This window comes from Protopterus annectens, chromosome 7.part0 (assembly GCF_019279795.1).
Source record: "Protopterus annectens isolate FY-2018-M chromosome 7.part0, PAN1.0, whole genome shotgun sequence".
Taxonomy (NCBI): domain Eukaryota; kingdom Metazoa; phylum Chordata; order Ceratodontiformes; family Protopteridae; genus Protopterus; species Protopterus annectens.
Genome location: NC_056739.1, coordinates 354,104,846 through 354,131,161, shown reverse-complemented (window position 1 = coordinate 354,131,161; position 26,316 = coordinate 354,104,846). Strand labels below are relative to the sequence as shown.

Here is a 26,316-nt window from a genome sequence, read left to right as displayed (position 1 = left end):
ATAGAAAATTCACCTCAGGGATCACTCCAGTGGCTCTACTTGACAGAGGCACTGGGAACTAATGTCCGGCGGCACGATATAAGGGTAATCCTATGGGCTAGGCTTGTAAAGGCTCCAGGGCCATTAACCTAATACACACCTTTAAACCTATGAATCTATGAGCATAAAAAGCAACAATAATTTTCACCTAATTGCAATATTCAGCAACCTATACGTCACAGAAGGAATTTATATGTAATACAAGCAGTGATGAATTGTAGGTATAGAAAACATGTCAAAAGCAAAATGTATTATTTATTTTTTATTTATTAGACATTTGTTTACCAGGAAAGTCCAAACGGGATAATATCCCATCTTCATAGGATGACCAGGGAGAAAAGTTTCACATCGACATAATATGGTTACCTAATGCAAAAGAACAATATATTAACTAAGTAAAAAAATTCACAACTTTAGTTGATACAGTGTGAACTTATACATAAAGAGTACAAATATGCGGATATTGGAAACATAAATCACTAGAATTGATAAAAACATAAATGTGCCATCAAATAGGCTTGCATAATTCATAATAGAAAATATAATGTTATGCTGTGATAAACAGTTATGGCAGTAAAGTGCCAAGAGGCAAATAAATGAATCAAAACAAATACAAAAAGGTCCTGTCAGGCAGGAACATGTACTTCATAATAAATGGCATAATAATCAAATCTAATCATGTTAATTCAATCCTCAAGAGAAAAGCGAACTTCTGTTTTATCATCCAAAATCTCTTCTTCATATCTAAGATGCTTGCACTTTGTCCTGGGGATGCATTAACAAGTGTGTACACATTGCATAGAAGTTAACATGATCATCTGTCTTTGTGTCATGAACAGCATTGCTCATCGAATATGCAAGACTCCAAACAAGCCTAAGCACTGAGCAGCACCTGCTCATGGTGAGAACACAGGATAGCAGCCATGCTGAGGTGTAACAGGGCTTCAGCTCCTAATATAAACAGAGTTAACGTCAGTAAGTGACTATGTGTTCACAGCATTATACTAAGCAGGGGCAAATTGGCATACATCAAAAAGGTAGGGAAAGCCTAATTAGTCAGTGCTCTGAACTGAATCAGGGAAAAAACTAACCTGAATGAATGACAAATCCAGAAATAATCATAGACAATCAGGAACACTTTTGTAAAATTTTAGTGTAATAAGTCTAGATGTTAACAGAATGAGAGACACCAAAGTGTTAGCTATTTTCTCAGATCTGAAAGAATTGTACATCTCTAATTAATGTCATGATTTACTTATTTAAAATCCATAACCTTTCTCCAAAGGTCACCCATTCATACATGGGATTAAGAGGTACAGAGCTAAAATTCTCATCAAATTCAGGGACAGAGAGTTATGATAACAGTGGACAAGGAAACCTTGTACAGAAAGGCATTCCATTCAGTGCAGGTAGTGGACATGTGTGAGATTTAGTGGAATTATCACATATAGTGGGACATAGACCACAGGGGCAGTATAAATGTTGAAAATGAATCAACTAGGATGTCTAAACAGACATGTAGGTAACACAAGTGTACACCTACCCTGCCTTTATATGTACTGAATTAACAATGCAGGGATAATTGGGAGCTACCACAGATAAAATTGTAGTGCAATGGAGAAAAATAAGGGGCACCACCACTGGACATAATTCCCTACAAGAACTTCTCCTGGAAACAATAACAACAGCTGTGGCAGCACTATGCATGTTGAGAAGGGAAGGAAATGGGATAGTAAATCAGTCACAAATCAGTCTTGTGGGCAAGCCACAAGGCCTGACACAGAAATACAACTGTCACTTCCAACAGCATATTATGTGAAGATTATACTGCAATGCATTGGTACAACTGTATAATACAACAGATGAGATGGAATTACAGTGGAGATGTGGGACATGCCATGAGAAATACAAAAAATACAAAGATGGAAATCCTGTAAGATTCATGTCACTTGGGGGCAGTCCACTGCCATCAGAGTTGTGTGTGTAAGAGTGTCCATGAATGCCTATGGACATGATTAGGTATGTGTGAAAGAAACACCACTCACAATAATTGGCACCTAGGAGAAGTAATCACAACAAAATTGTGCCTGATGTCAGTATCATGTAATGACAAATGCTTCATACACTGTACCACTGTATTATATATGTGATGGGAGTGTAAATAAATTGTGGCTTACATGTGTAGTTCCTGCTACTGGCACCCAAACACAGGTTAATACAGTTTGATTAAAGTACACATCTAAAGGCAGTGTATTATGTCTTATATAAAAATATCCTCCTAACATAACTCTCAACCTTTCAGAGCAAAGAAATCTGGCCATAGACACTATAATGGGGGACAAAGGCACAAAAATAGGGACACTTTTTAAATATTGGTCTTACAAACTTAAAAAGTTGATAGAATAACAGGCATTGCATCAGCATGAATTTTCTGAAGGATATAAGGTCTGAAATTCCATTGCCTGTCATTATTTTCTGACTTCAGTCCTCAATGATTTGCCACTGACTTGCCAGAAAACCACAATTTTATGAAAAAATAGAACAAAAATATAAGGCAAAAATCTGGACATTTTATGAAAATCTTGACTGTTGAGAGGTGTGCTTTCTAAATAAGCATTGCATAATACATCCACAACACCTGGATCACAACATGCAAAATACCTCATAGAGAGGTGAAATATTACCTCCTACCAGTAAGTGAACTGTAAAAAGCAACTGTTGATTGTGTCCTCCTGCATTCTGTGGCCTACTACATTGTTGCTGTCCTCCTTGCATTGGCTGCTACCTCCATTGGGTAGCTGTAGACAGAACCATGCTGCTGGAGGCAAATTATTTGAAGTTTTTGCTATAAAATAACTGACAATACTTGTTCCATAACTAATCATGCTTTCTGCTAACAGCTGAGCAATGGAATACAGCATTATTCAGGGTATGCTCATAAGAAAAAAGAACAATTACTGGATGAACATCACCTACCCATCCCACAGCCATTACAAATTATCATAACAAAGATACTTTCTGACCACTATGTAGCATGACACACATCAAGATCTGTTGAATAAGCCACGTTTGCCTGTAAATATTGTAATGTGAAGAAAATAATGGAAATTGTATACCATGGGATTAGAACATCTGCAATGTAGGTCGAGCTATTCTTGACCTGTGCAACTGAATACAAGACTTCATATCACACTTTTCAGACAACACACACTTGTAGCGATAACCTGAGCATTTTGTTTGAATGTATAAGGCTCCCATTAAAAGGATTACAAAAGTTTGAATGTCACTCCTCAATTGTAAATGTTTACATTACATAAAGTTTTCATCATCGATATCTTTTGACCAGCCACTCCTGTATGTTAAAAGTCTGTTATATACTTTGTAGTTAACACCTTGAAAATGTGAACACCTGCTTACCTGGGTTTGTAGTTCAGAGAGATGTATATCAACCAATAATGCCACAGAAAGCAATGTAGCTGACATCTCATGAAGCACACACTTGAAGAGATTACATCAGCAGTCTTTTGCAATGGTTAAGCCACTCCTAATATGCCTTCTGTAGCTCAAGAACCTTCATCCCTGTTGGCGTTCAGAGTAGTGTATTTTGTATATCACTATCGCTTGAGTACACTAGTGTTGTCTATCACTATTGTCTTTCACAATGCCATTACCTGATTTAAACCCCTGTCTATGTCCAAATACAGAGCTGCACATTAACTGCTGATGCCACAGACGAAATCATTATTAAAGTTGTCGGAAAGCATACACTTTAAATGATGACCTCAATGATGTGCTCAAAGCAGTATGGGTCATATAAAATATTATTGAGTTCTCAAAATGATATAACCATGTTAATGTTTACCCAGTGTAGATTTATCCAGATCACATCTGTTATAAGTGTCAGAAAGCACACCCTTCAAAGTCTGAATTAAGCATTGTTTTGGAATGCTGATATATCCCATAAAATGTGTTGAGGGATCAAAATCCTTTAGGCAATGGCAGTGTTGTCACAAGTTTGAATCAACCATATTATCACCTGTTGGGTATTGCAATCCTGTCTAACACTTTTGTTCTATACATTGTCAGATATGAGCCCCTGCCTATGTAAGTTCATATTGTAGAGAACTGTATATTAGCTGCTCACACCACAGAAGATTTCTGAGAACAACTCTGAGACAAAACATATTTGAAGGATGACCTTATCATTGTGTGGCAAGACAAATGACCTTAAAAAAGAGTGAAATAGTTGTGGGAGCCCTCTCCCTTTGTAAATGTTTCCATATAGGGGAAGTGCACACACCAGATATGCTGGATATGCCAGTTATAGTTACATTATAGTCATATGCACGTCATTGCCATATTTGAATCCCTGCCTATATAAGTCCACAATGTAGAAAACTGTGTCTTATGTGCTCCTGCCACAACAGTAGTCTGAGTACAACTGTTTGGCAGACCATATTTGAAGTGCTGATACCATCCTTGTGTGTCAAGGCAAATGTCAGCCTTCATAGAGCTTGAAGTAGTTGAGGAGCCCTCTCTTATGTAAATGTTTCTACTGAGAGGAAGTGTTCACATCAGATACACTGGATATTCTACAACTACCTAGCACTAGAGTCTCTCTCTCACACACACACACACACACACACACACACACACACACACACACACACACACACACACACACACATACATACACACACACACACACACACACACACAGACCTGCTAGTCATTGCCAGGTTTGAACCCCTATCTATCTAAGTCCACAATTTAGAGAGTTATGTATTATGCACTTATGCCACAGGAGAAGTCTGAGTGCAACTGTGAGTCAGAACATATTTAATGGGATGACCTCATCGTTGTGTGGCAAGGCAAATATTGAACTTAAAAGAGTTTGAAGTCATTGTGGGAACCCTCTTCTTACGTGAATGTTCCCACTAAAGGGAAGTGAACACACCATTTCTATTGGTCATTGGCTTGTTTGAACCCTAACTCTCTAAATCTACAATCCAGAGAACTATGTATTACCTTCTTATGCCACAAAGGAAGTTTTCATGAAACTCTGAGTCAGAACATATTTAATGGGATGACCTCATCATTGTGTGGCAAGGCAAATGTTGACCTTAAAAGACTTTGAAGTAGTTGTGGAAACCTTTTCTTGCGTGAATGTTCCCACTAAAGGGAAGTGAACACACTATCTCTGTTGGTCATTGGCATGTTTGAACTCCTAACTCTCTAAATCTACAATCCAGAGAACTATGTATTACCTTCTTATGCCACAAGGGAAGTTTTCATGCAACTGTGAGTCAGAACATATTTAACGGTATATCCTTGTCATTGTGTGGCAAGGCAAATGTTGGCCTTAAAAGAGACAGAACTAGTTGTGGGAACACTTTCCCAGTGTAAATGCTTCCACTGAGGAGAAGAGCACAGATCAGATCTGTCAGCCCTATCTAGCACTACAACTGTACACATACATGTTAGTCATTGTTAGGTTTAACCCCCTACCTATCTAGGTCCAGAATCCAGAAAACTGAAGGAAAGACCTTATCATGTGGCAAGGCCAATGACCTTAAAAGAGAGTAGTGTAAATGTTTCCACTGAGGGGAAGTACACTCACCAGATCTGTTGGACATCCAAGTCCTACATAGCACTACAGTCTCATACATACACATATACACACACACACACACACACACACACACACACACACACACACACACACACACACACACACACACACACGCACACACGCACACACACACACAAACACATACACAAACACACACACACACACACACTAGTTAGTCATTATCAGGTTTGAACCCCTTCCTAAGTCGACAATCTAGAGAACTGTGAATTATCTGCTTATGCCACAGTTGCTGTCTTACTAGAACACATTTAAGGGATGACACCATTATTGTGTTGGAAAGCATATGTTTGTGCTAAAAGGGAATGGAATAGCTGTGGGATTCATCTCCCTATGTAAATGCTTCTCCTGAGTGGAATTCTGTACACCAAATCTATTGGTTAAAGCAGACCTACCTGGTACTAGAGTCACACACACACACTAGTTAGTCATAACTGGATTAGAACTCCTTCATACATCCTCAGTCTAGAGAGCATTGTATCAACTGCAGACACCACAGGAGAAAACTTATTACAAGTGTCAGACAGCATATTGTTGTAGTGTACATTACATATGTTGGAGTTGAATGGGTAATGTGTTTTGACAGGAACTAAGGACAGCAATGTGTTGACACAAATTTCTATGTACTTCAGCAATAAGTGTAACAACACTTCAGGCATGGACATTGCTGTATAGTGAATGAGATGTATGTGTTTTACATTAAGGTGTAGTGACCATTTATATAGTAGCTGATACAGTTGTCAAGCAGTGGAGTGACACACCTGTGTTCCTGACTGTTCATCCCAAGATCATTGTATGACAATCTTGATGTGGTGTGTGGATCACTGGGTAGACTATTTGATGTGTGTACATTGTGCAAGATACCTACAAGCCAAACAAGCCAAAAATAGACAATTTCAGTCATTAATTCTACTTAGCAAGTGTGTGTCCAGTGGCCCCACTTCACTGGAACACAGAAGGATTATGAGTTTCAGTGCAACCATCATTTATATTATGTAATACATAGATGGCATCACAGTGAATTCCTCTTATCCTGACTGCAATAAGTAAACAAATTACAGACAAGCAATAAATGCCAGTCAAATTACTTCCTTCCTATCAAAATCTCTATCTGAAGTGTACTGTTGGCAAGCACATTTGCGTAACTGATGGTAAAGTATTAGCACCTATAGGTTCATAGGTTCATAGGTTGGTACTAGGCTATCAGCCCTAGGGCCTATACAAGCCTAGCCATAACAATTCCCTGGCTATTTCTTCACACATTATTTACTTTCCTGGACCCCCGTCTAGCAGGGCAACTGACATGATCCCTGGGGTGAATTTCATTTCTCCCATCCAATCGTCAAGGTTCCTCTAGAAGAGGCCCAAAGAGGCACTCTGCTTGACATGTATGGGCAATCTATTCCAAAGTCTGGGGAGTCTCTGGGTCAGGAACCTATCCCTCCAGCATGTTTTGTTTATTGTGATGACAAGGTTTAGATCCCTGGAGCATGTAGCTCTGAGGGATTGGGATTTCTTTAAGTGTAGCATGTCCAACACCTCTGGGTTGGACATGGCCTTGTATGTTAAGCAGAGATCGCCTCTGAGTAGACGATATGCGACAGAGTATAGCTGGAGTTTTTTAAGGCGGTCAGCGTAGGGCATCTGCTTTAGGCCTGTGATTCTTTTAGTGAGGTATTTCTGAGGCCTTTCCAGTTGTTGCAGATGTCTTGAGAGGTACATACCAAATGGGGCGTTGTATTCTATAATGGGTCTAATAAGGGATGAGTACAGTGGGACAATGACCTCCTTTTTTCTGGATGAAAAGCCCTTCGTGATGAGGTGTGCCACATAGAAGGATTTCCTGACTGTTGTGGCGATGTGGTTATCGAAGGTGAGACCACTGTCCACCTGTGTCCCTAAGTCTCTTATCACACTTTCTGTGTTTAGTGTACTGCCAGCTATATGGTAATTCATGGATACATGTTTTTTCCTAAAGGGATAACAATACATTTCTTGGCACTGAGCTTGAGCCCATGGCTCTGGCACCAAGCATCTGTTTCTGTAAGGCCCTTTTGTAGAGTATCCACATCATTTGGGGATTCAATAATGGTTCCCAGTTTGCAGTCATCTGCAAACTTTGTTAGCCAGAGTCCCTTAGTGTTGACCTGTACTTCAGAGAAGTAGATGCCAAACAAGAGTGGCCCCAGGACAGAACCCTGAGGTACTCCACTTTTCACTTGTCTGGAGCTGGATTTGGAGTCAGCTACTTTTACAGTGTGGGTTCTATCAGTAAGCCATTTAGCAACCCATTGGGTGACATAGGGATTAATGCCCAACTTAGTAAGTTTATCTATGATTCCAGAGTGGGGGATGGTGTCAAAGGCCTTGGCAAGGTCTAGATAGGCTGTGTGGACCACCTTACCCTTGTCCATAGCTCTGGAGACTGATTCAAAGAAGTCAATCAGGTTCAGGAGACAAGATCAGCCCTTCACAAACCCAAACTGGGTGGGGTCCATTGTTTGAAGGTTGCCAATGTCTTTGTTTATAAGTTCCATGATAATGCGCTCCATGGCCTTGCAGATAAGGCTTGTCAGACTGATGGGACGGTAGTTACCGGGATCTAAGGTGGATCCCCCCTTGTGGATTGGGATAACTGTAGCTCTGCGCCACTCAGTGGGCATGAAACCTGAGTTGAGGCTATGATTAAACATGACACTTAGGTGAGGTGCCAGTCATACCTCTCAACCTGGAAACATCAAAAATCTGGACAAAGGCCCATAAAAATAGGTACAAATAGGTACACTTATTAACATACATTTGCATACATAATTATGTAATCCCGCCCACTCCATTGGAATTGTGGGATATAAACTTTCAAACGCAGACGGAACAGACAACCAAAATATGGCCCCAGAGTCCCCCATGCAGCCATTCCATTGTCCCATTACTTGGCTACTTCACCCTATTTGCCATAAACACTAATGCGCATACCGCTTTACATCTACAGTGATTTGGATTGCACTTAAAACTTTTATTTTACATTTTATAACGCAAACACAAATACATCTTCTAAACAAAGCAATACAGTCTCAAGTCACAATGAAAATAGACTTAGCATTAAAACTGTTCTGCCCCTGAAACTCACATTCATTGAAACAGCACTGAAACCCACATTCAAAGAAAATGCATCTGGCCAGTGGCGGATAAAGATTACCTTTGGTCTGTTCAAATCATAGGCTCCTTGCACACAAAACATGGATGTGTTCTTAGATACACCTTCCTGACTGTTAAATTATATTCCTTGTATAATGCAGCAACAGCACACTTGTTCGAGCACATTTTAAATTTTGAACATTTTTTTCCAGTAAGCAATGAAACAAAATGCATGAACCAATAATGACAAAAATGCCCAAATCTCAACATTTCCATCATAAGTCTACTCCATGAGCATCAGTAAATATGCACAATCTCTGCAGAAGTAAAATACATCTAAATAATTCCACATTAAAGAGATTTGTAACTAATGAAGAGGTTGTTGCTAGCAAACAACTTTATATTTCATTATTTTATCTACAAATAAAGTGCCTTTTCAACTTGCCCTTGAGGAATAAATTGCCTATGCTATGTTACATTAAAAAGAAAAAAGTTAAGCTAGTAATATTGCAATAGGGAAAGGAGCAGCATCATTTTCACTGCTGTGCTGACTTCTCATAGCAACAGTACATACAATCATTTGAAGACTCAAACTAGTGAGAACTGATACTTCTGTATTACAGGAATCAGTGTGATAAGAATTTCCCTAAAAATCCCAGATCATATTAGAAGTATGCAGTCAGCAGAACAATACATTAACAGTCTGCTAGAAGGAAACAGAATGAAAAACAATTTAAGCAAAAACATTCCAAGAGCGATATAATCAAGCATATGTGGAGCAATTAACTTTGCACGTTTCCCTTAAATTCAATACCATATAGCCACTGTGAATACCACATCACTTCAATTTAATTTTATTTATTTAACATTTGTTTACCGCTAAAGTCCAACTTGGAAAAAAATTCAACAAATCAATTTTTCAGCAGATGCCCAGGGAGAAATGTCTTCGTTATGTAGGAAGAAATTGGAGGAAACCCACACAAATGCAGGGAGGAATGGACAAGGCAGTGGCACTGGCAACCTAACCCGAATCAAACCAGAGAACCTTACTGTTAGGCTGCACCACTGAATGCACCATGGTGCCAAACTGCAATTTGTTTTCCCTTGAGTAGATCAGCGTATGCCTATAAGATGACCTAACAAAACAAAGTAAGAAAACACTATGGACTGCTCATTCGTAAAATACTGCGATGCAGAAATTACAGCACTCACTGACTGAATGGAAGACACCATTACCAATGTGCTACTAACTAAACGCATATGTGATGGATTAAATATACTTTTTGCTTTCAAACTCAGAGCAATACAAGGGAATATGACTGCGAGCTGCACCTGCTGCAAACATAACATAGTCTTACTCTTAGTGCCTTAGTGGGCAAAGCATAGAGGAAGTTATTTAACGTCTGCTTACAACACAACACACATACATTACTAGCGAGCTGTTCAGATGCTGCCTGCTAGTTCATTGTACCGTTTGTAAGTTGTGGTCATAAATGCAGCCCCGGTTTCTCCTGGGTCAGTACAAATGCTTGTCTTAGATACGCGTGAAGCTTTATTTTAATTCAGTTAAGAAATTAATGGAACAAAAAGTTTTACATCACCATATATTTTCTGCATAAGAATAAGTACGCTCTAATACCTGTAATCTTCAGTGAATTCCCAGAAAATCTAACAATTTAAGTGAGATAGGGCAAAACAAGGATGCAGCACAGTCGAGGACATTATAAAGTTGAAGTGAAGATTTAGACACGGAGATGCCCCTTCGACCCCTACAAAGGGTCATAATAAGGAAGACAACCTTCGTACATTCTACAAATGAAATAATGCGTGCTAAGCTAAAGTTAAATATCCGCGACTGCTGGCTGCTGCCTACAGCTTACATACGTTAATAATACACACATTACACACTACATGAGTCGGCGCAGAGTTAATAAACCACTCGTCCACTCCACTCACTCTCTGATCAGCTGGGTCGGTCCGTTAAAACATTTTGTTGGTTCCTTACCTCACTGGCTGAAGCCCATTAAATTCTGTGGGTAGTTGGTAGGTGCTGGGTGGACTGAAATTAAAAATTTTGCACAAACATCATCTATTGCTGTACGAACGAAACAGCTATAAATAAATGCTTCCAAGTTCCAGCACTAAAAAGAAGACTTCTAAACAAAATAACTGCTCCCGCCACTTGCAGCATTTGAACAGCCCAGCTGGAAGTGTATGCAGAGCTATTCCGATAGGTTGGTAGCGCTGACGGTGCTGAGGTCATCGCGCACATGATGACGTCAGCCAAAACAGCGCGCAAATGAAAAAATAATTGGAAAAAATCGGAAATGATGGGGTGTCATTTGGGAATCGTGGCACCCCATCATTTGGACCCCAAAATTCAGTAAAATACGGAGAATTCGGGACGGTTGGGAGGTCTGGTGCCAGTTCATATTGTAGTTCATGTAGTACACAGCCCGGGATGTCATCTGGTCCCATGGATGCTGTATTCTTGGCTTTGGAGAGTGCGTTTTGTACCTGTGTGGCCGTTATTACTGGAATTTAGCAATCTTCCGGTATTGAGATGGGCCATTTAGGGGGTGAGAGGGGGGTGAAGTTGGCACTGAATCGATCTGCCAGGATATTGGCAATATCCTTTGGATCAGTATATTTAATGCCATTCTGTTTTAGCTCAGAGCAGATCTGAGCATTGCCATTTAGATTCTTGACATAGTTATAGAATGCTTTGTGGTTATCTTTGGAATCTTTGGCAATTTTATTTTCGTAACTAGCTTTGGAGGATTTTATGAGGCATCTCAGTTTCTTACTGAGGCTAGTAAGGGAGTTTTTTGTATCCTGGTATTTTCCTCTTTTCTGCAAAAGTTTCTTCCTTTTGTTGTAAAGTTTTTATGGCAGGGGACCACCAGATTGGCTTCCTTTTTTGGATGAGAGCATTTTGGTTCTATTTGGGATGGCACAATTCATGCATGAGTGGATGTGCTCGTACAGTGCCTTAGTGTAGGATTCAGCAGTTGAACATTCAGTTCCCGTCTGCATGGGTGTCATGAAGTTTGTCACTTCTGACTTGAGTAGCATGAAGTTGGCTTTGGAGAGGTTTTTTATGGTGGTTTCTTTACTGGGGGGTGGGGGTGGGATGTGGATGTTAAGGGTGATTAGCTTATGGTCAGACCTGACTAATGAGGGGGTGACCATAGGTATGGAGCATTGATTTCCCATGTTGGTAATGACCAGGTCTAGGATATTGGAGCCCCTGGTGGGACTATGGATTAGTTGATCCAGGGCATTGGAATTTATGAATTCCAAGAACCGTTGCGCAAAGGTGTTGGGACATGAGTAGTTTTCCCAGTTAATGGCAGGGTAGTTAAAATCACCCAGTATTAGGGTGTTTGGTTCTATCTTAATATTTTCCAGTATGTTTAGAAAGGTGTAGTGAGAATCTTACCTAGTGTTAGTTGCACTTGGAGAATTTCAGACACATTGTGTTGGCCAACTAGCCTGGTGGTGTGAATATCCTTGGTGAATATTGACACTCCTCCACCTTTAGTGTTTCGGTCCTGGTTTGGTGGCCGAAAAGTGTGGTAAGAGTTGTAGCCTGGTATTGCAGTGGTGCCTATGTAACTATGCTCTGAAGTTTTAAATTTAGAGTGTGAAATACCAGTGGTCTTTGTTGCTCCATGCCAAGCATGATGGAAATAAGGTGTACAGGCATATAGGTATTTCAGATTTTGAGACATTTTACATGTATGTGATGTGGTAATGTATTCTGTGCCATCATTTAAACATCTGGCATGATTATTATAGTAAAGTTTTCATAATTTGGATAATGCAGGAACATACCTCTTCACTGTCTACATATTTGGAGACTGTCCAGATGTTTAACTCTTACTATTGTTGTGTTCCTCATACAATCCATGTTGTTCTAGCAAATCACTGAGGACTGAAATCAGTACATACTAACATATATCTGTGTCTCACTCTTTTATATCCTTTGGCAAATACACGCCAATGCTACATCTTTTATTATGGCAACTTCCTGTGTGTATAGGATAAATTATTATAATCTGTCCCTATTTTTGATCACTTGTCCACCCAGTACTTTTGCCTTTGTCAAGATCTCTTACATTTACAGGTGGAAAAATATTGAAGACAGAAATAAAAGGGTTTGTTTTATGGACCATTCGGGCCATCTGCAGTATGTGAACCTATTTTTGACCAGATTAATCATGTTAAAAGGGGATGACAGAATAGTGGTGAAAGTGGGGGGCAAGCAGAGGGTAGTAGACTGGCAGAAGCATAAAGGAATGTGCAAGATGATGGTGGAAGAGCACCATTGGTATCCACTTTATCACAAGTTAACTGTGCATCTGTACAAATAATACGAAGAATTTGGATAGTTACCACATCAGCGGTTGGTGACAACAGCTTAATAATGGTGTTTGGCAATTGGTCCAAATCAGGTGTGTCTTACACACACACACACACACACACACACACACACACACACACACACACACACACACACACACATGAAGTGGAGCTATGTTTTCTTTTTTTTTGTTTTTTTTGTTTTGTGGGACAGGTACCCATTTTAATTTTTTTTTTTGAGAGAGAGAAGAGTGATGGGAAAAGTAGCTAGGGATAAGGGGGCAGATAGGGAAGGGGAGATAGAGGCAGATACAGTATATAAGACATACACAGATGGTGATGGACACAGGAGGTTGGGAGACATCATGACTGCAGAAAGGTAGAGGACTTCAGAGGTGCATTCTCATACAGCATAAGAACAATGAGAATTTAGCCATCACCCTCACAATTGTCATCACTGTCTCCTATCCCAGACACCTGAGGCAGTGCCAGAAGGGGCATCAATTTAGCTATTCGATGCAGGCCTTTTTCTATTCTGCCAATGCAGGCACCAAGACCCCTTTCCATTATATCTTCTGCCAGCCCTGTTAGCTCTTGATAGATGACATAATCACCACCTCTACTGGCACTCTTCTTGGTGGATACCAGTGCACCAGGCCTCGGGGTAGAGATACCTGATGCAGCTGGACCACACAGCACAGGAATGGAGGAGGCAACACTGCCAGGTTATGACCCAGAAGTGGTAGGTGTTTCTGCTGCCTGCGGTGGTGCAGTTGCATCCACATGTAGATGGATGTTGTTCCAATGCCGTATGACCTACCAAGCTCCCCACACTGATGGTCATTCATGTTGCAGCTGGAATTATGGTCCAAATGTCAATTTAATAAAAAAAGAGAGAGAGAGAGTGAGCAAAGGGTTGGGGGGACAGCACAGAAGGTATATTTGGCATGTATTTTTAAGATATCACATTACATCCATATTGCCAAATAGTTTAAGATCTGTCACATCCACATATAAATATGAAGCCATCCATGTGTGTTAAAATGCACAGTAATCTCTTCAGTACTATACACATTAGGCCAACAGTTGTGTAACTACTGACTGTCCAATATGACTGCACACTCATCAACAGCTTAACTTCAGCTCTCCCAGTGTGGAAAATGAAACTGAAAGACAAGGGCCGGGAACTCTCTCTCTATTAGTAAATTCAACTAGTGGTTAGTAAGTACACTGTCTGGATGCCAGTAAAGAAGAAACTAAGAGAGCCTGAAAGAAAATCAACCAGAAAATGTGAAGAGAAAATACTGACTGGTAAGAATCCAGCAGCTGTTCAGCAAAAAGCAGTTTAAGTTCCAGCTTTGGTGCAAGACATGGTTTCCAGTAATCTAAAGGAAAAAATAAGTCAGATGTGGACAGAGATGATTAAAATAAATGAAAGACTGAAATAATATGTTAATTCATATAACAAAAAGCTGGAGAAAATGGAAGATGCTTTAAACAGATATTCAACTGAAGTAATAAAACTGCAAAAATCAGAGATCAAAATGAAGAAAAAGGTGGCAAAGTATGAGACTGATCAAAAATGGATGTTTCAAAAAATGATAGAATTAGAAGACAGAGCATATAGGGAAAATGTGAGATTTTCTGCAGTACCAGAGAAACTAGAAGTAACAGACTGTATTGACTTTATGAAGGCACAAGTAAGCAACTGGAATGATGTTCCACATCAGGATTTGCTAATTGAAAGGGCACATCATATGTATGCTCCAAACTTGGCCACGAGAAAGCAGCCAAGATCTGTATTAATAAACATGAAATCCTATCAGAAGAAAGAGTCGATCCTGACAAAACTGTGGCAGAAGGGCAAAGTATTAAAAGTTGGAGAGAGTAGAGTGTTTGTGGAAAATTATTATTCATTGTTCACCAGGCAGAAGAGAAACAAATTTATTCCAGCAACCAGGGAATGTCAAGAGGCAGTTGTGAGATTCAAGCAGTTATATCCAGCTATCTTCAGAATATTCTTCTGGAGGATCAAAGTCTTTTTTGATGCAGAACAGGTTAAGGAGGAAATACAAAAGTTTGTCCAACAAAAAGTGAGCCATCAAGCAGAAGGGAACTCTGCATCTCATTCTACTGAAAATAAAGCACATGGAGAGACTTTGCCAATAAAACCATTCCCGATGTTCCAAAGGAAAATGCTTGAGAGACAGAGAAAAGCACATGAGATGACTTGAAAAATCAGAAGCAGTTTGGAGTTGGACCAGAGTCTGGAGCTGGGAGATGGAAATGAACAGGAAGAAGACCAGCAGCATGAAAAATAGTGAACAATTTTAAGTTAATAGGCTGTAAACCTGAGTTGTTGAGGTGGGGAATGGGATGCAAAAGTACACAGATCATAATATATGTACAGCTGATATGTTTTTCTTACTTCTGCATAGGTAAATTTCTGAATTAAGACCCTTGGCTTAATCCAATAACAAGTTTTAAATCGAAACAAGTAAATAAGAGAACACTGAATGTAATCAAAAGTTTTCCTTTAGCAATGAATGTTTCAACATGACTTTAGAAGACTGCAGTTGAGGGCTACATTTTTTCTTAGGTTTCCATGGAGACAAGATGATTATATAGAAATAAAAAGCAAGCATTGATTTCTTTAAGGCTAAAAGTCAATGCCTACTGAAACCATACAAGTTATTCTTCACATCAGGGACAGGAATAAAGATAAAAATAACAGACACCAGTTAGTGTAGGTCGGAGCACAGGTAGTAACGTGCATCTTAGTATGGATAACCTCAACTTTATGTTAGATAAAGTCTGTGTTTGCAGCTGTGTATTTGGGTGAATTGTTCCTATTAGGAGAGTTAAAATTCACCATTTGAAGATGCACATAGTTTTGTGTGTTTGTATTAAGTTAACAGGTTCATGGGGTGTTCTGGTGTGAGTTTTTTTTTTCCCTTGAGGGTTTTCATTAAAACAAAGAGTCTTGTAAAATGTGACATAGGATCCAATGGAGATGAAAAGGGAAAAAAAATAATAAACAATCAACCTGCCAAACATTACTGGGTGCATGTATCACAAAAGTTAGAAATAAACATTTAAAAAAACTTTCATATATAATAGGTGGTAAGACTGGTCTCTTATCATAATGGTGACACATTCCATATTATTTTGGAATGCGAATGGTCTCACAGATAAAGACAACAAGGAAAGCATAAGTAATTATATTAAGAAATGCAGAGTGCAAATAGCAACACTACAGGAGACACATTTTGAAAGAAAAGAGCATGCAGATTTGATAAAGAAAGGATTTCAGGATGGATATTCAGTAGAATATCAGAGAAAAATGAAAAGAGTTTTATTTATATTAATTGTTGGATGAACTCCAATAGTGATAGAACAGAGGTAAAAAAAAAGATAATAATGGTAGATTTGCTGTAGGAAGGGGCTACTGGCAAGAGATGACGATTACACTAGCATGTATTTATATTTTGCCTGAAACTGCAATTATGAAGCTTAAGAAAATGCTGTGAGAAAAAAAAACAGCTTTCAGCAGGGAGTATTACTTATATGTGGGGTCTAAATTTTGATTTGCAACTATGAGAATGTAAGACAAACCAAGAAAGTGTTCCGACAAATTCAGCAACAAAAAATATCAGATCCTAGACTCTCCGCTCAAGAACTCCTTAAATTTTAATATCAACTTTAAGTGCGATAACAATAACAATACCAATGGTATTTTTATTGTTATCGCACTTAAAGTTGATATTAAAATTTAAGGAGTTCTTGAGCGGAGAGTCTAGGATCTGATATTTTTTGTTGCTGAAACTATGAGAATGTATTTGAGTGGCTTAGAAGGGAAAATATAACAAAAGATGGTGGATTTCTGAAGAAATTTATGACAATATTTGGTATGAAAGACATGAATTCAGTAGTCAGAATTCAGAGAGAATTTACATATTATTCTCCAAGGTACAATAACTGGACTAGACTAGACAGAAGTTATATTTCACAGGAACATGTGCATTTAATTGAGAACTTTGACACACATCAAATTACTATTTCATATCATACTCCAATAATAGCAAGATAAAAATATAGGGCGATGAAGTAAAAATGAGACACTGTTGCTTTCCCACCTACGTCTTAAAAAGAGAAGAGTTCAAGGAATGGGTAGTGGAAATTACTTGGGAGTTATTATGGAAGATAGAAAGTACTCCAGATGTTATAGCTAGTGAGTGGGATAAAATGAAAGTGTAGTTTAAAATAGGGTAGACATAAAATTAAAAGTGTTTTGGTTAAAAGGTAACAACAATTATTTAGAGGAGGTGACAAAAGTTAAAGTATTGCAGAATAAGGGGAATCTCGCAGAACAAGAAGAGGTGCATCTGCAGGGTACTAAACAGAAAATAAGGGAGTACCTAGATAATATGCATGAGTTTAGAAAGATTTTTGTTAAGCAATTATTTTTGATAATAACTTTTGAGCACAAGAACTTTTTGTCACAACTTGGGCAACAGAAAGTAAAAAAGGTAGTTACAAAACTTAGGAAACCTGCAACAAGAAAAATATCCACAGATCCTCTAGAAGGATTACAGATATTTTGGAAATTTTATGAAAATGTGTATAAAACAGAGAAATGGGGAAATCAAGAAAAAACAAGGTTAAGGAAGATGAGGCTGAGCAATTTACATTTACGATAGGAGGAAATGAGATAAAATGGTGCTATACAACCAATCTCCAGGCAAGTCTCCAGGAAGAGATGGTATTCCAGTGGAAGTTTGGAAGTTAGGAGGGAAGAAAGTGATAAAGTTCTAGAACAGTATTTTAAAAGGAGGGGAAACACCAGCATCCTGGAAGAAAGCTGTGGTGGTGGCTGTAATACCTAAAGACAGTAAAGTCCTATCAGATCCAGTTTCATATAGGCCCATTTCAATTTTAAACTAATATTTCAAAGTGTTTATGTCTATAACAGCTAAGAGAATAGAAAAAGTATTAACAAAATTGATAGATATGGATCAATGTGGTTTTGTGGAGGAGAGGCAAACATTGGACAACATTAGCAGAACAATGATGTAAGTGAAAATGCCACTGTTCATGGTGGGTCATGATGCAGAGAAAGCATTTGACAGAGTAAGCTGGGATTTTTTGAGTAGGACAATGGAAGGCTTTATATTCCCTGATACAATCAAAAGGTTAATTAGGAGTATTTATGAGGAATCAGAGGCATAAATCAAAGTGGAAGGGTTCCTCTCTGATAAGTTGTGTCTGAACAGAGGAACCAGGCAGGGATTTATTTAGAACCATTGGCAAAGAAAATAAGGAACTCAGAAATTCAAGGGTACAATTGGTATTGTAATAAAAGTTTACTTTATTTGCAGATAATATTATTTTGCACCTGTGAAAACAAGAAAAGGACATCTCAGTGTTGCAGAACATTCTGACCCAGTTCCAAGTTTTTTGGGATATAAAAATGAATGTCGACAAAACAAAGGCTATAGCTGTAAACTATGTGTCCACACATGAATTGGGTCACAATACCCATACTAATGGAGACATGATAAAATGAAGTATTTCAATGTATGGGTTAAAAAGGATTCCATTATGGCGGCTAAGGATGTGTGAGAAGAGACCAAACAAGAGATAATATAAAAACTGAGAGACTGGAAGAAGCTCTTGCCTATGGATTTGGATAGCAAGATAAAAACTATAAAATATGTTTAGGTCCTTTAGTTTTATACACAGGTCAGGCAAATTTTTATCAACCAGAGAAAAAATTCTGGATACTAGTTAATAAAGAATTGAAGGATTTTATCTGGGAGGAGAAGAGGACAAGAGTCAAGAAGAATAAGTTGAGCTTTCCAATAGAACAAGGCAGTTTAGGATTATCTGATTTAAAGGGATATTTTAGAGCTAAGTTAAGGCTCTTATGCATAACACAATCAGAAAAGTACAATTCAAAGTAGAAAGAGATGATGAAGCGGGAGAAATTCAAGAAATAAGGAGAGAATGGGGTTTTGGTGCAGATCCTTAAAGAGAATGACAGTCATACAAAATAGTATATTCATAGCAGGAAGTATTCTAAGAAATAAGTATTCTAAGATATAAGCCAGCATGGGAATACAGAAAAGAGATTCTACAGATAGAGATGACTGCAATTAGGGTTACAGAGAATAGGCAAGAGGGGTTTGGAAATTACTGGAGGAAGCTGGCAAATGAACTAAGGTATCAGGAACAAATAATTATAGAGGAAAAGGTAACAGAATGAGAAGAAGCCAAGAAGATATTTGGACTGCAGGCTAGAGACTGCCTTCCTTATCAGGGATTTATATCAGAGTATAGGCAAAGAGAAAGAGACTGGAACATCCTATGTGAAAGACCTGCAACATATGAGTTTTTAGTTGAATCTAGAACTGAAGCTGTTGTTAAAAAAAAGAATAATTAGCAGGGCATTTAAAATATTGCACAGTAACTATAAAAATCAATCAGAAGAAGTAGGGAAAGATTTGGAAGAGAGATTAGATATACAATTTACAAAGAAATCATGGAAGGACATGTGGATGGCTCCCAAATATGCAACAAAGTTTAGGATTTTTATTTGAAAATGTTTACACAGGTACTTTTATACCACAAGCAGACTCCAAAGAATTTTTCCTCAGGTGGATGGCAAATTTTGGAGGTGTGATGAGGAAGAAGGAGGTAGTTTTGAGCATATGCTTTCGGAGTGTAATGAGCTGGCAGACTTTAAAAATTCCCTACAGAGTACTCTGTCAGGAATGCTTGGCTAGCAAATGAGTGTAACAAAGGAAATGATTTTTTTTAACTGGGATACAGGATTTGAATTGTCTAGACATGATAATGCCTTGTTATGCTTAATTCTGGTGGCTGCAGGAAAAGCATTGCTACAAAGTGGAAATCAAAGTCTAAACCAATCATACTTGAAGTAGTAAATATTGTAACAGAGATAAAAGAACAGGAAGTGGGATCTTTAGAAAAGAGTAGGAGTGAACTACATAGAAAAATTGGAAATTGTGGGAATAATACATGCAGGAAAATATTTTGGATGAGGAATGAGGTTTAGGAGAAGGCAGAACTTGAACAATTTATATAATGTTGGGTTGATTATATTGTATAGAAAAATAAATGCGATATATAATGTTTGCAAATGTGAACTTGTTAATATGGATTGTTTCCATTTATATAAATATAAGTTTGCCTATGTCACAAGTGATAACTCAAAGTTTTTTTAAAAAAAGAGATGTGTGAGTATTGTATACACGTTTTATGCCCACCAACTCCTGAAATTTCCAAGTTAAACAATTACAATGTTATAACATCTTAATAATTGCAGAATAATACATATTTAAGTAATACACAGTAATTGCTGCTGCTTAGATTCAAACCCTCACACAGCTAGGTTGACTGAAACATTGGCTAATGCAACATTACAAGAGGTATTCAAGCAGGCATGTATGTTTGTTACATATACAGTATGTCTACTCATTTGTGTCTGTGGCAGGGCAACTATGGACTGATGCCCTTAGTATTAATAAATTGATGATAATTTCTGAGCTCTTATAAAATGGTATCATTCATATCTGAGCCTTAGTTACACCATGATTCTTTCAGGTGTTGTACTCTCTCTTGATGTGCCTCCCTATTCCATTCTATCTCTTCAAAAGCTAAACAAAACAGAAAAATTAATTAAGAAATAACTTATGAACAATTTTCTCTGACAGCTAGCCATGGTATTTTACAGGCTGTTAATGGGACAATATACATACACAGCTGAGATATGTAATGCTTTGAGGAAGGTGACATAAAGACTTTAGAATACCTATTTTTTCCTACAAAACATACTTCAGTACAGTATACACTTGAGGTAATAACATATCTTATTCTCCTGAAGACGTGTTCAGACACATGTTGAAATCTGTGTTGATGACATTTTAATAAGTCAGTCACAATTGGTATTGATGATTATACTACCTCATATTTTTGAGCAACAGGAATTGGTAACATCATTGCATTAATATCAGTCATCTTTTAACTTGCCAAGTGTACTTCTGCTTCAAATACAGGAAAATGACATTTTAGTATGACTCCTACATTAAAACTAGCATTAATGTGGATTCAAAGCCCACACTGCTTGTGCTGTTCTTTAGAATTTACTGCATTATCAAGCTGTTCCACTGTGAAAGCAAATGACCGTTGTTTTTTCTGCACTCAGTACTGTCCAGATTGCTAACTAAAGTGCACTGCCACCAGTCTCATTTGCACAGATGAAGGCTGAGTCTCTGTGCATGTGAAATAAAATTTTGAGTTTTTGCTTTGGGAAGTGAACTCTCTTTCACTGATACTGACTGTTGTCAACGACATGCAGTGCCAGGTGTCATGCAAAGGATGAAGCCCCCCCAAAAAAAGAAATGAATGAATAAATAAATAGAAAATAAAGTATTAGTTTAAAGGTGTGCACACACAACAAAGTATTAATTTAAGGGTGTGCACACTTATGTAACCAGCATGTTTTACATATATTTTTTATATTTTCCCCCTAACAGATTTGTTTCATTTCCAATTGAATTGTACAGGTTATAGGTCACATTTAAGGTGGGAAAAATTTTGAAATGATTTATTGCGGTCTCATTTTTTTTATATCACAAAAACCTGGCATTTTAACAGGGGTGTGTAAACTTTTTATATCCACTGTGTATGTGTTAGAGACAAACGAGCGACACTATCCATAGCCATAAAAGAGAGCTTTCAGTTTCTCATCTTTTATATTATATTTTGTTTAGTCTCTTCCCAAATATCCTTAGCTGCAAAAACAGAATTGTTTTTAATCCATACTCCTAAGTACTTCATTTTATCATGTCCCCATAAATACGGATATTGCTGAACCAATTCATGTGGGGGTACATAGTTTACAGCTATTGCTTTGGTTTTATCTTTATTAATTTTGTCCTGAAAAGACTTGAAACTGTCTCAGAATATTCCACAACACCGAAAAGTCCTTTTCTGGTTTTGTCAGATATAAAATTATAGCATCTGTAAATAAAGCCAATTTTTCTTGACTACCCTACCAATTATATCCTTGAATTTATGAGTCCTTATTTTCTTTAGCAGTGGTTCCAAATATAATGCAAAGAACAGAGGAGAAAGAGAACATTCCGACCTGGTTCCTCTGCTCAAACAGAGCTTATCAGAGAGGACCCCTCCACTTAAATTTTTGCATCCAATCCCTCATATATCCTCCTAATCAACCTTATAACTTTATCAGAGAATTCAAATGCTTTCATTGCCCTGCTCATAAAATCCCAGCTTAGTCTGTCAAATATTCTCTCTGCTTCAAAAGCAACAGCAGTATTTTCTTAAATTCTGCTTACCTCTGGCTCATCATTGTTCTATTAATGTCAAATGTTTGCCTCCCCTCTACAAAACGACATTGGTCCATATCTTTCAATTTTAACATCACCTTTGCCATTCTTTTAGCTATTATAGATATAAACACCTTATAATCATGATACAGAATTGAAATGGGCCTGTATGAAGCTGGATCTGATAGGTATTTACCATCTTTAGGCACTACAGTCACCACCACTTTCTTCCAGGATGCTGATGCTTCTCCTCTAAAATACTGTTAAACAAAACCTTTCAGATCTTTATCAATTTCTTCCTTCCTAGCTTCCAAACTTCCACAGAAATGCCATCTATTCCTGGAGATTTTCCTGTAGATTAGTTATATGTCACCATTTTTATCTTATCTCCTCCTGCCCTAACTGTTGATAATTGAGCCTCATCTACTTCTAACTTTGGCATATTTAATTCTTCCATAAACATTTCCATTTGTACTTTTTCTTCATTTCAACATTTCTCCACTTTATACTTATTTTCATAAAGTTTCCAAAATATTTCTAATATCTCTACAGGATCTCTGGTTATTGTTCTTGTTATAGGCTCTCTAAGCTTGGCAATGACCTTTCTGCTTTCTGTTGACTAAGCCGTTGTGCTAAATGTTTTTGTGTTCTGGAGATATTATCAAAAAACAGTTGCTTAACAGCAATTTTTCTAAACTTATGCATGTTACCAAGGTAGTCCCTTATTTTCTCTTTAGCACTCTGCAATTGCTCCTCTTCTTGTTCTGTTAGATTCCCCAAACACATTAATCTTTGTCAGTCCCTCTAAATAATTCTTGTTACATCTTAATCATATCTCTTTTGCTTTTATATCCACCCTATTTTTAAACTTCACTTTAAATATATCTCACTCCCTAGCTATATTTTCAGAAGAAATTTCTATCTTCTCTAATAACTCATGGATAATTTCCACTATCCATTCCTTAAATTCCTCTCTGTTTAACAGGTAGGCTGGAAGTGTCATTGTCTCATCTTTACTTCAATACCCTGCATTTTTATCTTGGTTATTATTGGCACGTGATTTGAAATAGTTATTAGATGCATGTCAAAACTTTCAATGAAATACACATGATCCTGGGAAATATAATTTTTGTCTTAGCCTAGCCAGGTTTTTGTACTGGGGGAATAATATGTAAATTCTCTCTCTGAACTCCTACTGCTGAATTTACATCTTCCATACCAGATATTTTCACAAATTTCTTCAAAAATCTATTTTCGTTTGTTATATTTTTCCACCTAGACCCGCCCACATACATCCTTACTGTTGGAACTCAAATTCTCATATCCACCAATAAGTAATATTCCCTGCTGAAAGCTGATTATTTCACACAGAATTTTCATAAGCTCCATTGTAGAAGTTTTAGGTGAAATAAAAGTATATGCCAGTATAATCCTCCTCCTCCCTTTCTAACCTGTTTTTACTACAAATTTTCCATTATTATTTTTTTTCCTCTGCTATCACTATTGGAGCTTCTCTCACAATTAATATAAGAACCCCCTTTTTTCTTTGTTTCAAATATACCGCTGAATAAACATCCTGAAATCCTTTCTTTATCAAATTCACATGCTCACTTCTGTCCAAATGTATATCCTGTAGCATAGCTATTTGTACTCTGCATTTTTAGTCTAGTTCACTAATCTTTCTTTTTTGTATATGTCTGTGACACTATTCGCATTTAAAGATTATATGGAAAGTGTCATGATAAGAAGTTATTATTCCCACCTGTTTTTTTAATGTATAGCTTCAGCTTTTGTGTTACATGCATACACTACTGTTTGGCAGGAAGATTCTTTTATACAGTTGTTTGTTGACATATACATTTGAGCGTACGTCACATCTTGCAAAACTTCTTATTTTAATGAATACCCTCAAAAAAATACACATCCAGAACACCCACAGAACCTATTAACTTAATACTAACACACAAAACTATGTACATCTTCAAATAATGAAGTTTAACCTTCCTAATAGAAACAATTGTCCCAGATTGACAGCCACACTCATAGGCTTGAATTATCCTATAATAAAAGTTATCCATGCTAGGATGCATGATACGGCTGGAGTTTCTAATCCACTAAGTACTGTCTATTTATTGTCTTATCCTTTTTCCTCTCCCAAATGAAGAAAACAGCATGAATGCTTTCAGAAAACATTTATCTCCTAGCTATTGATAAAAAGAAGTATTCTGTTTTTATTGCCCCCTTAGCAGATTGTCTCCATAGAAACATGAGAGCCAGATACACAGTTGCATTCCACTACACATATTGCACTGTAGAAATTTATGAGCTAGATGGAAACACTGTTAGGTATTCATTATAGTCAGTGTTCTTTTACTTATTTGTTTCCCCTTAAAACTTGTTATTAAATCAAGAAAAGGGCCTTAACCCAGTCATTCCCCTATACAAAAATAAGAAAAGGTATATCAGTTTTACTTATATCATGCTGTTTTGTCCAGGCTTTCTTCTCTTTTTACATTGCAGTACCTACAGTTCTTAAAACTGATCAAGAAGAAAAAAGAAGGATAAAAAATAGGTGCAACTGTTTCTTTTGGTATCAGTATTATACACAAAATCAACTGAAAAAGCTTTACGATATTGCATGCAATTAATGCCATGTATCATAGAAATACTATTAAGAACATTTTGTATTAAATAAAGACTCTTTCTTTCCTCTTCCCACCTCCCATATTTTCTTTACCATGCTATTGTGACATTCCTAACTGATTTACCCTTTTAGGGTAGTAAACTGTACTATGTATCAGATGAGTTAAGTCTGGAGGCTAGTATCAATTGTGTACTAAGTATCCATGGTTACACCCTTAACCATGATAGAAATCCTGATAGTCTTTTATTACATTTCAATAGGGTTTTGCTAAAACAACTTACTACTGATTGATTATTTTAGTTTCAAACGTATTTTAAAGGTTTTATTTCTGGGGCAATATCTTAGAGATAATAATATACTTAGTTGACTCAGAGCTGAATGCAGACCATTTAAGCAAAACTTAAAGTACCCCCAAGGTTGTGAAACCCAGCAAATCAGGAACTAAATCCAAATACCACCATAAAACAAATTCCCACACTTAACCTAACACCATATTAATTCCACCCAACTAAGAATTACATATCCTACTAGGGAAATTGCCTCTCTACTACCTTTACTATACCTCTAACAAAATTAATTCACCTAAAACCTCCAAGTCTCCATATCCTAACAACTATACAAATCCAAAATAGTGATTCATCCAGTAAACAACCCCCAGCACCAAAATGCTAATACTAAATAACATTATACTACTACCCCTCTCAACAGCTACATATCTAACAAACTATCATTCCCATCTAAATAAACCCCCAAATAGACACAAAGCCACAACCATATATATCCCCCCACATACAAAACACCCACCTGGACATATCTCTAGCTACCCTAAGCATTGCTCACCATATCCATATAACTTTTAAACCCCACCCCCTTAAAAAAGCTCCTAAATAGTTCTCCTTCAAGCATCACAGACATATAGTCAAAATCATTAACATGCTTATTAACATAGCATTCACACTCACAATAAGTGGAGATATACACCCAAACCCAGGTCCAAACTTCACCTCACCAGCCTACCCTCAAGTACAAAACATAACTAATCTACTCCGGAAAGGATCAGACTTACAGCTACTAAACCTAAACCTCAGAAGTGTTGTCAATTAAGTCCA

The 26,316-nt window shown here is 37.5% G+C and overlaps 1 long non-coding RNA gene across 1 annotated transcript in view; it reads right to left on the bottom strand.

The window, feature by feature from the left end:
* Positions 1 to 288: 288 nt before the first annotated feature.
* LOC122806465 overlaps positions 289 to 26,316 on the bottom strand; it is a 156,875-nt gene continuing 130,847 nt past the window's right edge. The window contains exon 4 of the long non-coding RNA XR_006365510.1: positions 289 to 405. This is a non-coding gene — a long non-coding RNA (uncharacterized LOC122806465). The remainder of the gene's footprint in view (positions 406 to 26,316) is intronic.